The 12,504-nt window shown below is 41.7% G+C and overlaps 1 protein-coding gene across 7 annotated transcripts in view; it reads left to right on the plus strand.

Annotated features, from left to right (window-relative positions):
• The window catches only part of LOC147018264 (kazrin-like), a 497,988-nt gene that overhangs the window by 88,242 nt on the left and 397,242 nt on the right, over nucleotides 1-12,504 (plus strand). The window contains exons 1-2 of one of the 7 annotated variants that reach the window (XM_085897807.1): nucleotides 832-901; nucleotides 4,344-4,410. The exons of 5 other annotated variants lie outside the window; for them this stretch is intronic. The gene's annotated coding sequence lies outside the window, so the exon portion shown is untranslated. Of the gene's footprint in view, nucleotides 1-831; nucleotides 902-4,343; nucleotides 4,411-12,504 lie in introns of those variants that run through there. One more of the 7 variants, XM_085897806.1, reaches the window with a different exon arrangement.

Genomic DNA, 12,504 nt, shown 5'->3' on the forward strand with positions numbered 1-12,504 from the left:
TTTGTCCATTCTCTATGAATGTCCTCACACTTCATACAAGAGTACACTGATATCCACGAATGTTTTTCTCCTTCACGTGACAATAGATTAAACCTCTACCATGAACCCCATCACCTGGTGTTGGCTTAATGGTGAGGGTGGTGGACTTTGGATCCAAGGGTCCTGAGTTCAAATCCCACTCAGCTGTTGAATTAATACCAGGTGGGGTTAACTCTGCCTGTCATCCTTCCGAGGTCGGCAAAATGAGTGCCAGCATGTTGGTATGCTATGTCGAAGTGGCGACCCATCCAGGATTGTGCCCAATAGCCAAGGAGACTGCTTAGGCAGCACCAATGCTCTGCACAGAGTCTGATCCCAATCTCCTCCTCCTCATGAGCTCAAGATCGCTGTAAAGAAACATGCTGTTCAACAAGGCCTAGCCAAATTCCTCTTGGAGAAAAACGGCAAAACTCGAGCAAGCATAGATCCTTCATTGTTCTTTATATCATTGGTGCAGCTCCATTACGATACTAAAACTTCTTATTATTAATTAATGACAAGATACAACTGAGTAAGTTGAGATAGATGCGACATGCCATTTAACATATGAGCTAGCTTAATATAATTTTCAATGGAGCACAACTCAACAATGCATCAGTATCTCGAGATGGGACATCATAAAGACAGTTCATTTTCAATATGTCAGAGAACAAACCCAGAAGCAGACAGCTCATACGTGACCTCAACCAGAAAGGTTACCAACTGAATAAAACTGCCAACTTGTAGATGAGTAAGATTGTGGAGCCTCATTATAACTTTAAAACTTTGGGTTGCAGGAGTTTTCTTCTTTCTCTCTATTGAAATGGCAAAAGCAGAGATTACAGCTTGATATCGACCTGTGACTTTGCAGTTCCACTTTCAGGTCGGTTCTATGAGTTGAGTTTTTTTTTTTTGCCATGTTGGTTTTCTTGACCTTGTTATTATTAAAATGTCTTTAAGTGGCAATCATCATTAATGCATGGATAACTTGAAGGGCACTCTTTGACATTGCGACGTCGCCAGATACGCCTCTGCCCATATTATTACATCATTATAATACTTGTGCCAAGTTTGATTTAAATCCCTGAATGCAGATTCAAAATAGTAAATAATTCTGGCTGCCAGACCATTCATCCAATCAGGTTGAAATTCAAAACATGTGTTCCCTTTGAGGACTGGATCATAATTTTAAAGTTTCACATCGATTGATGAAGCGTTTCAAGAGAAAAAACTTTTTAATATATTTTTTGTTCAATCCAAAATGGCTGCCAGACCATGTGACCTATCAATTATTTGTGAACACTGGTATCACCAAGGCTTGTGGAGCATGTGTGTGAAGTTTCCCCTCAATCTGTCAAGCCATTCGGGAGAAGAGGATTTTGAAAGGTTTATTCTTCAAAAAATATCATTGCTCAGACCTGTCAACCACAAATTATGAAAAAGCGTGAGAATGTAAAATGTGTCCAGTGAGGTCATGAAGCGACCGAGAATTGAGGGTGTGAAGTGCCCGAAAAATTATAGGAGGGTCTGGGGGCATGCCCCCCCAGAAAATGTTTGCTTTCTCGTGTGCCTTCGATGCATTTTCCTGCATTCTCGTGCCAAATTCATCCATATTTTTTTGTAATCAGATAGGTTTTCATGTCATGTTGTTACTGTTTAGTCCACTGCATGGACGAAAACAAATGAACCAACAACATGAACAAGCAAGACATACCCTAGGTAGGGTCATTTTATTTTCATTGATCAACAGAGCAAATGATATACAGGAATTAGAACACTCATCATCCTTGTAATATGGATGTATTATTTCAGCATATTGATAGTATTTCCCAGTATTTTGCGGCGATTTCACACAAAAAATGAACCCCCCAGCAACAAGACATTTCATTGGATCAGGATGGTCATCGATAATTGACAAATCGTACTCCGTCTCGCATATAGGATGTGCAGAACTACGTGAAGCAATCGGATTTAAGTGGGTATTTAAGGTTATAACATCAGTTAAACCAGTCGCAATGCGATAATGTTGGAAATCTTTTTTTATTGCCGAGAGATTAAAAAAATAAGTGTGAGAATTTATCGTGAGAATGTGACTTTCAACAGAAAGTCGTGAGTCTCACGGCAAAAATGTGAGGGTTGACAGGTGTGCATTGCTGCCAAACCATCTGACCTATGATGTCAAAGGTGGAGAACGTATTTTCCTCATGGATAGGTGATCATACCTGTGAGGTTTCGCCTCGAACTGTTCAGCCGTTTCGGAGAAGAAGATTTTTGAAGGTTTGTATGTTAAAAACAATATGGCTGCCAAATGACGTGACCGATGACATCATCAATTCCCCCCCTCCCCCCCCCCCCCCGTACAATTTATCCCTCGAAGATCCTCAAAAATGTTCATACTGATTTAATGAAGCGTTTGACATATGCAATTATGACGTCATAACGAAGCCACCCATGACATAAAAAAATCACACTTATTTCCCATGGGGAGTGCTTAACATCTACAAAGTTTCAATTTTTAGCTCACCTGTTCGAAGAACAAAGAGCTATAGCAATACCCCCGGCGTGAGCGTCAGCGTGAGCGTGAGTGTGAAAATGTTAAAGTTTTTGGTGCAAGTTATTTTTTTCCTTTCTAATGTTTTTATCTTCCACACTATTTTTTTATACGCCCGATACATACACATATATATATATATATATATATATATATATATATATATATATATATATATATATATATCGGGGCATATAATGTGATATCTGTCGTCCGTCTGTCTGTCTGTCCGTCCATCCATCCGTTCCTGTCCGCACTCTAACTCCCAAAGTTTTCAACTTTCACGTTTCATATTTGGTACATTGGCACAGACTGTGGAGACGGTGTGTCGCGACATAAGTTCGTCATCTAAAGTGGTTGCCATGGCAACTAGGATGCTGTTTTCCAAGTCGTAGCACAATTCTGTATATACCTTCTTGTTCAGGCGTATATTGTGCTCACTTGCGCTCTTGTTACTGATTACAATATAGAAATACATATATTGCTTTAAAATGATTTGGATCAGACTTCACTGCACTGCTTTATAAAAAATATTAATTATGAGACGAGTCTTTTAAAAACGATAAATGTATAAACAGGCGAGCATTGGGTGGCTTTGACACCTACTCTGGTTTTTCATGGAGCGGTTTCAGAAATAAAGGGTTCCAAAGTTTTTCCTTTTTTCCAACATGGTTGCCAGACCATGTGACCGATGACTTCATAATTATCATTAAAACATTCTGGATGAGTAGTCACTGCAATGGTGAAAATTTCATGTCCCTCTGCTATGCAGTTGCAGAGAAAACAGAGAAAATTAACATTAACGGATGTACGTACAACCCGAAAACATAATGCCTCCGGCGACTTCTTCAGGGGTGGCAAAAAAAACATTTGCCTCTCCATGCTTGTCACATCCACTTCTCATTGCTCCCATTCACTGCAGTTAGTGTTACTCTTACACCTACTAAACCCAAACTATTAATATTTCCAATGCCGTATTACATGCTTGTACTGGGATAAGCTCCTCATTTTGGTGTAACCTGCATGGGAACAAACCAACAATCGATTTGAGGTCAGGTTATGTTCTACAAGGTAGGGAAACTAACCAGTAAAACCAGAGCCTGTGGCATTGTGCTTAGAGTGGCCGCTCTGTGTCTGGAGGGCGGTGGTTCGATTCTGACCCAGGCTGAGGCATGCCAACGACTTAAAAAATGGTATGTGCTGCTGACTTGTTTGATACTCATTTTAAAATGGTAGGGCATGGATACACCCTGTGGGCTAGCATCCCATTGGGGGAAAGTGGGGAGTCAGGGGTCTGAGTGAGAGAGACTATCAAAAAAAAAAATGGGTACCACCAGATGGTGTTGCCAGCACCCAGAGTGCTCTTGGAAGTTATTTCCCCAAAGGTGAAGGGCTCTTTCTCAGATTTAAAGTCAAGTATTGTGCTGTCTGGTGGCTTTGTCTGCATGTACGTGCGTGATTTGTATGCACTGTCATGACTTCCATAAGCCTTAGTAGATCCTTAGGTATAAGAAATATCCTTGCTCTCCTGCAGCTTGATGATTCACTCAAATATACCATGTGTAACCCTTTTGTACCCTTAAACTTTTAATGATCAAGTTCTCTGATGCAAGATAAAATGTACTCTTATTTTTCTCAATCCTTTCACTCTGAGATTTGTTTGGCATTCTTTGCATCAATAAATGATAAAAGGTGTCGTTTACACCATATCTCGTGATGATTAATGTTTGGCGTATTCTCTATTCCTTCCTTCCCTTTCTCTTCTTGTCTTCAGTGTATTCTGCCATTTTTCCTCTTGCAATTAAGAACGAGTGCTGGGGATATTCACAGGAAAGGTTAAGGTGAGGAGGTCATGGTTCTTTTCAATTCGGAGTAATGAATTTGAACCGATAAAACGATGGTGATTGTCGTGCCACCCAACATCTCTGCATTATTTATTAAAATTTGAGCACATATTTAATACCATATGCAGAGATTACAAACATGATGAATGTTCATTGAAATCCAAGACGGGAATTTGTTTTTCTCTGCAGTTTGTGGATTGTCACTCAACTTTGTTTCTTCGGCCACTGGTCAAGATTAATCTTTGGTCACTTCCCCCCCCCCGCCCCCCCAAATAAGTTGTCCTTCAATGTAGAATGTGGATGTGAAGCTATTGTGAAGAATGATCAATCTTTGTTGTCATTAGATCAAACGAGGTTGGATCTAATGTTGTCTCCAATTATGACTCTTTCTATCACAGGTCTGTGCACTCTCGCCGTACAATATTCTTGAGTGATAAATTCCTCTTCGTTAAGATGCTTTGGATTTGATATGAACTGAGGTCAGACTTAATGGACCGCCATTGATTTTGTACTACCAGCATGAAAAACGACGATGTTATGTGATCTCGTAGATTTTTTTTTTGCTCCCGTCGTCTATCCACTCCAACCACAATTATCAATTTGTCTACCCGCGAGGTGTTCTTGCTGCCTCATAAGCACTGGCCATCTGCTGCAAACAGCAGGGTTTCCACTGGAGAGGCGTGGGTGTGGAAGGCGACCATTTGCTGTAAACAAATAATTGTAATTAGCACATGGAGCTCCTCGCTGGTGTACAAATTTGCCTGAAATGACCCCCTCCAGAAAAAGAATCTTATCGCATGTCATTGTGCATTGTTTAAAAAAAAACATTTCTATTTTGTTTAACTTGCACAGTTTAACAAATAGAAGATGTTTATTTATTTATTTGTTTGTTTATTTAATATTTCTTTCTTGATTCGGAGAATGTGCGTGGTTTTCGGCATTTGTAGGCAGCATTCGATTTCCCATCCGAAGAGACATTTTAAGAGTCATCCACAAATTATAGGTCAGCGCATTATGTAGACCACACACGGCATATTTACCCCCTCTATAAATGCTCTTTGTGAGCTGACTGGGTTTTTCTTGAGTCCAATAAGGATTGGTTCCATTCACATGACAAAAATAGAGCGGTGAAAGAGTGTTCTACTTCAGCGACTCGGTGAATACAATTTGATTCCAATTCTGAATGCTTGCTTCCCTTTTCTATCCCAATTGTGGACTTGTTTAGGCCATTTCTTTAGACTTTTGTTGCTCTCTCGTACAAGGTAAAAAATTATTTGGTTTCAAAATGACAATTTTGCTGTACAAGTGTTTCTGAGGCCATTGCTTGACTGTGAAGACGCATTACACGGCATGCGATTACTTTACTCGTGTTTTCAAACCGTTCCTGGTTGCAAGATTATTATTTTTTTCAATGCGAAAGGGTGTTAGTCATTTTTGCTTCATTGGATTCTTGTAATATCTACAGCTTTTGTTTGAGGAATACTGGCTTTTGGTGAACAGAAGAAAATGATGGGTCATCTACAAATCATGTGTGTGAAGGGTGGGTGTACGTCAAGTTGGAAGGGTTGTTGGTCGACAAACCTCATTCGTTGTAGTTGGGAAGAACCATTTCGACAAATAAAGGCATCACCAACAAATTTAGCTCCGTTGCTGTACGGTCTGACGTTTCGAGCACTGAGTTGACTTTATCCTGGATAATGCAGGCTTCGTGTGCCAGTTGCTCAGGTCTCGTCATCTGTTTATCGTGCTCAGCAGTGATACACCATAACCCAATAATAGACGTTAAAAATCCCACGGTGTTTTTCATAACGTGTACGTGAGTTATCGCTGGCCCCCTGAACAAATTCCCAAATTTCTGGCCAAATCGGCTTCAGTCTAATGGATCAGGCCTGGCCAGCTGGTTCTTGAAAGACTTGCATCAAAAGCTTTCCCCCAGCCAACCCCACACGAGGGTTGGGAGAATTGGAGCCATTAACAAAGTAATCGTAGCAGTAGTAGTGGCTTTGTATGTACTGTGCACGAAAGAATGTTGGGAGGAGAGAGTAATATGAATAGGTTTGAGGGTGGGGATGTGGCGGCATTGGAGTGAAATGCTGCCATTTATTTTTTCTGTTTCTCTTTTACAAATGCTTGATATTTCAAAAAATAATTCGGGTCTATACAGAGAATCAAAGTTCTGGTGAAACAATCCAGGATTTCCAAAAATATATTGCTGTTAATTTCAAGATGTAAGGAAGGCAAGCTCTTTCTGTTCTTGCATATGGCAGCTTGGTTGCCAGGGAGCTATCATCTTCTTGGAGCACGGCTGTAGCCACTGATGCTGTGCCCCTCGACCAGTACACTGGTACTTATCTCACCCAGGGCCGGATTTAGGCATGGGCAAGCTGGGCAGTTGCCCAGGGGCCTCCACAACCAGGGGGCCTCCACATATTTCATGAAAAAGAAAAAAATTATAAGGACAAATGTATTTGCGAGTGCCTGAATGGTAGTTGGAAGTTAATGGAACAGATATATGATATTCATCTTATGTCATTCTCTATTTTATATAGAAGTTCAGATTCTTTGTTCTTGAAAAATATACTTTATGGATGACTGTAAATATGTCTTGTCACCTTTTTAGTATTCCAAGGTAGGGTGGGCCTCCACTACTGAAGGCTGCCCAGGGGCCACCACGTGTCTAAATCCGGCCCTGATCTCACCAACCTCTGGAGGATGACAGGCTGACAGGTCGACAGGCTGACAGGCTGAGTTGATCCCATTTGGTGTTAATTCAGCAACCAACAGGGCTCGAACTCACGACCCTAAGATCCAAAGCCAGCCACCCTAACCACGAATCCAACACCAGGCTTGATAGGGAGGCAACGTGAGAGGTTGAAAATGGTTATAACGTCAAATTAATGATCGATGGCTTATCAATTCTCATTTGAGCAATTTTTGCAAAATGATGCATATTCTGTGTGGAAGCTGACACACATAGCTGCAATATTAAAGGAAAAGCTCACGTTTGTAAAGCTTACACATCTTTCTTCGCACAAAATAAACCTTTCCAAGCTGTCAAAAGTATTGTTTCATCCTCCAGTAGAATGCTACCCATTTTCTACATACCATGCTGTTCTTGGCACTGCATGGCACACAAAAAATTGTGTTTGCCATTGTATGCTTGAGAAAGGCTTCTTCTAAGACATGACAGATGTGTACCACTTGATTAATCTGCTGCGGGGTTGGTGGGGGGAGTAGGAGGGGATGAGGGCCTGCTCTGTCCTCGGGTGGTCTTTGCTTGATGCAGCTGCAGAACATCAAATATAATTTTCCCACCATGTTGGTTGATTTATGATTTGAGAAGAAAATAACTGACAATTTATGCTCTTTGGTCAGAGTATTTAGACACGTTTCTGCAATCGTTTGTGGGAGATGAGGACTTTTAGCCTTCGAGGCACGGAAGTGCAGTCTCTCCTGCTTGATACAAAGTGGTCGAGACAGCAACAGAAATGGCCTCTTCATCTGGTGTAGTTGCTTCTCTTGCTTGTGAAAAACTGAGGCCAGTCCATGACAAGATCCTTGCTTGATTTATGTACCCTGTGGGGCTTGGGACTTCAGGTGCAGCATGCAATAGTTGCAGCTTCAAAAAGCAATTTCATGCAAGTACTCTCCTAAACCCTCCTTGCTAACCCCTCTCCCCCCCCATTGTGTGCTGCACATTGAACGTGGTTTGTCTACTTCTGGCTCTACCTCTGGTGGGTCAAAATGTTTAATTGTCTTCTGCTAAATATTTCCCCAGTGGGTTATTAATTTGATGCCTTAAAGCTTGGAAGCTTAGGGAATAAATTGTGAAAATCACGATCGGGGTGGGGGATATCAGAGAGATCATAGAGTATAAGGAGTTGGGGGGGGGGGTTGGAAATAGGATTACAGGGGAAACAAAAGTGTAAGGAGACAGGAGAAAGGGAGCGCATATGTTGCTCTCCATGAGGATTAAAATTTCACCATTTTGGGAAACATAACGTGTCCTGTATCTACTCCGTCGCTCCTTTTAATTGGCCAACACATTGGGTAGTTGCCTCGTTGGATTGCCACTGAAAGCCACAACCCAGTTTAAGTTACTGTATATAGATATTTGTTTCTTACATCATCAGAGCTGTGTTCAGAAGCCTGTATTTCACATTTTCTATTTTTAAAGTATCTGTCCTTGTGGAATAGGCACAAGCGCCAAACAGAAGAAAGCCACACCTTCCTGGAATGTAGTCTCTCCCCCTGCAGAGTCCTTGGCATACCCACAATTGTGTGTCAGAAGGCGAGTCAAGCTCTTGAAAACGAGGAATTGCAGACACTGTGTCAGAATCCAAGGTTCCCAGTCAAAACCCAGCAAGGATGGATATCGAGTTTTAATGGCCATCCAGAATACCAATGCAAATCTCACAAAAGATTTTTTTGGTTGTGCTTACTCAACCGATCTCGGAATCGCATCCCGTAAACAACAGGGTATTTAAGACTATTTTTGTGAATGTGGAAGATGTTTCGCTTGCAACTCAAAAGGCAACTAAACAGAACGCTGAACCAGTCTTAATTGTGGAACACGCTGCAGCCCTCAATTTATTTGCACTTCTCTGTTCACACTTTGCAATAAAGAACATGCTGTTGATCTTGCTTTTTAGACCTTCGTTTGTTCTCAGATTCCAATTCACCAGATTCTGTGGTGTGATGGTTGGAGCGTCCGCTCTCGAATCTGTTCAACCCCCCTGCTGAGTCATATCAACGACTTTAAAAAATGGTATGTGCTGCTTCCTTGCTTGATGTTAAGCATTTTAAAGGATAGAGCACAGACAATCCTAATTGGTTGGCGCTGGTACCCATAGTACTTTTCCCATAGTATCCTGGGAAGTGACGGCACTTCCTCCAAGCTCTGTGTGTGTCAGCTCCATTGCAAGTCTTAGACCTTGGATTTAATAAACAAAACAAACAAACAGGTTTTATTGTTTTCGCTGATGTCAGACATCCCGGTGAATGCTGGCAGAGGGGATGGCCATCTAACATGTATCTGAGGAACGGCACACACATTGATGAATCACCCTGCATATGTGAAACCCCGGGATGACATTTTATAGCAGGGTCATGATTCAAACCCAGACTAGACAGCTTAGAAGCTAGTGTACGTTCCTCTAGGCCATCCTATCAGCCCCTACTGTCTCGTATAACTAAATAATTAGAATGCAAAGAAAACTGGCACCCGATGATATCGAGCATGCATTATACTTGGTTTGGCTTATTATGTTGCTGGAGTAATTGGGTGCCGATCAAATCCTTCCGAAAACATCCATGTTTTATGCTGTTTTGTTCAACTAATTTTTGGCACCGATGGATTTGACATACAAATGACATCAAGTGCAACAGCCAATGTTTTTCCTCGGTAAAGCTCGGCACCTTTATTGTATCATCTGCGCAGAATCCTGTACGGAACAGATTTGTGGTCGTGCAGGAGGCCTGTAATTGGTGCTGCAAGCTGGAACCATTGACTACTGAACTGGCCATGGTGGGAAAGGGGCGTTCTGTATTTCATTACGCCAATTATTTTCAACTTGACGGCTAATTTTCCAAGTCCAATTGCTATTCTGTGACCTCGGCAGGTGGAAATCTGTCTAGTTAACCCTTTAATGGCATCGTTTTTGGATTTGATGAGATGGTAGTGCTGCAAGTGAAGGTTGTATTTTCACTGGTTCTTAAGTGTCTGGCCACCCTGGTTCAATAACGCCGAGAGAGTACAAGCCATAAAAAAACCCCACTTTGTTAATAGATGTAAGCGATGTGCAATAGATCTGCAGGAACCCCGGCAGCGCAGTCTTAATCTTTTCCTGAAATTGTTGGACGGAAGCGTATGCAGGATCTGCTTTAATTTTTTGTTATCCATCTTGGCTTTTAGTTTGATATGCTCATGAGTAGTAAGCAGTAACTGGCCGAATGTGGATAGATTACGAAGCGGAATAAGCTGTGGCATTGTTTTAAATGCTGACTGCCTTGGATAAGGCTATCATTTTTGGAAATATGTCCGGAGACATTTATAAGAGTTTTCCCTTGGAGATGCTGCACATCGTTTAACTTTTAATTTAATTTTGCGTGGCATGTTGGAGAAGTCGTTGGAGCATGCTGCATTTAGATTATTGTTTTTAAAACCAGAGCCAAATGCCACATGCAAATTTTAGGAGATTTAGAAGAAGAAAAAAAGAAGTGAAGACGTAAAGAAATTGTTCACAAGCATTTTCAGTCGTGGAAGTGATGCTTCGCAGCCCCTCAATTTAATTCTTACTGGCAGGACCGAGTTGAGTAACCTCCAGCCTGATGGTCAGGTGCACACAAGATTCTCCCAACAGGCTTTTCTCATGAACTTCAGGAAAATTGTCCAGATACAGTTTAGATCCACATTTTATGCTAACGCTGATGGTCACCGGAGGCGTCGTGTGTTCGGGTTGTTCGTCCGTTCCACCGTCCGTCCATCCTTGCTTCCATGATAGATTTTGATTCCGTGATCCTTGCTTCTGGAGGCGTGATGTGTTTAGCTGCAGGGATCGAAGTCAAACTTGGTACAAGTAAGTATAACGATGTAAAGATGAACTGAATAATGGGGTCAAAAGGTCGTAGGTCCTGTTAAGTAAAAATTCTGTTGCCGTGCCGACTTGTGAACCAGTGATGGGATTTTGACCAAACTTGGTGTAAGTATATATTATGATGCCAAGATGAACTGATTAGATTTCCGCATCAAGAGGTCAAAGGTCAGAGATCATGGGTGGTAAAAAAAAAAAAATGGTATACTTGAGAACAGCTGAAGGAATTTAAATATAACTTGGTACAAGTTTGTATAAACCTCCGTCAGTGCGTCCATCCATTATAGATTATTTGTTGCTAAAAGGTCAAGAGTCAGAGGTCACATTCAAACTCCTGTTAATGTAATACTCATGGCTATGGGATTTCAACTAAACGAAGTACATGTATCATGATACATATGTACAGATTAGATATTGAGGTCAAATGGTCTTGATGTTTTAGGACAAAGTTAGAAAAAAGCAAAGACTTAATGTGGACCGAGGCATATTGGTTAATGCGACATCAAATTATGTCTCGAGTTGTTTGTTTTTGAAAGATCTCAGAATATTAGGTGCTTTGATTACATATGGTTTAGTCTTGGAAGAGGAGCATCAAATTTCCTCCTGAAGGACCCATTGCTCTTCAAAAACGTTCCTGGTAGCAGTTTGGGTTGTGAGTCATGTTATAATCCAGTGCAGCATTCTCTTTAACCAGAGAGTAAAATATGTCAAAGCAATCTTGCAGTGAGGAATACAATGGGTGATTTACATTTGTCTTATCAGCACAATCAGGACTTGGACATGCAAAGTTGGCCTCCAAAGCCCGTCACCGACTGGGCATCCTCCGTCGTACAAAGTCCTTCCTTGGCACACCTGAACTCCTATCCACCTACAAGGCCTTCATCCGCAGCTCATGGAGTACTGCTCACTCCTTTGGGTTGGCTCCCCTGCCTCACACCTTTCTCAGTATGACACCATGGAAACAAAGGACTTCAAGATCATTGTAATCTCCCACGTTGAATGTGAGTCGATAGGCCTATCAATTTGTCGTTGCAGACAGGTAGGTAGTCTCTCTGTCTTCTACTGCCTCCTTTCTGGTGTTGCGCCCTCTGCTCCTTTTGTGCTTTGTCCCCCACGAGGTTTCTGCAGGGCATACGTGGTCCACCGTCAACCTCATTCTGGTGAAACTCCCAAAATCCTGAATGATTGCTCACCTCCGCTCATTCATTCCTCTTTTTTTTTCCTGCCTGTAGAATCAACTTCCACATTCTCTTCAATCTTATTCTTCTCTCCAGGTCTCCAAGACAGCTTTTCACCCCCATCCAGAACCATGATATTTTTCTACCCCTGTTAATCCCATACCCCAAGCCCACCTGTATCCAAATTTGCAGTTTTTCCTTCCTGAGAAATTGCTTCTGTACCTATCTTGTTCACCCTGTACATCCTCCCCTACCCCTCTTTCCTCCCCAATTCCCTTATTGTGGGAGTCAGATGTGGAAGGTGGGGGGGGGGTGGTGAC

Source organism: Eptatretus burgeri, chromosome 10 (genome assembly GCF_056783735.1).
Source record: "Eptatretus burgeri isolate ZD-2024b chromosome 10, Ebu_testis_v1, whole genome shotgun sequence".
In the NCBI taxonomy this organism is placed as follows: Eukaryota; Metazoa; Chordata; class Myxini; order Myxiniformes; family Myxinidae; genus Eptatretus; species Eptatretus burgeri.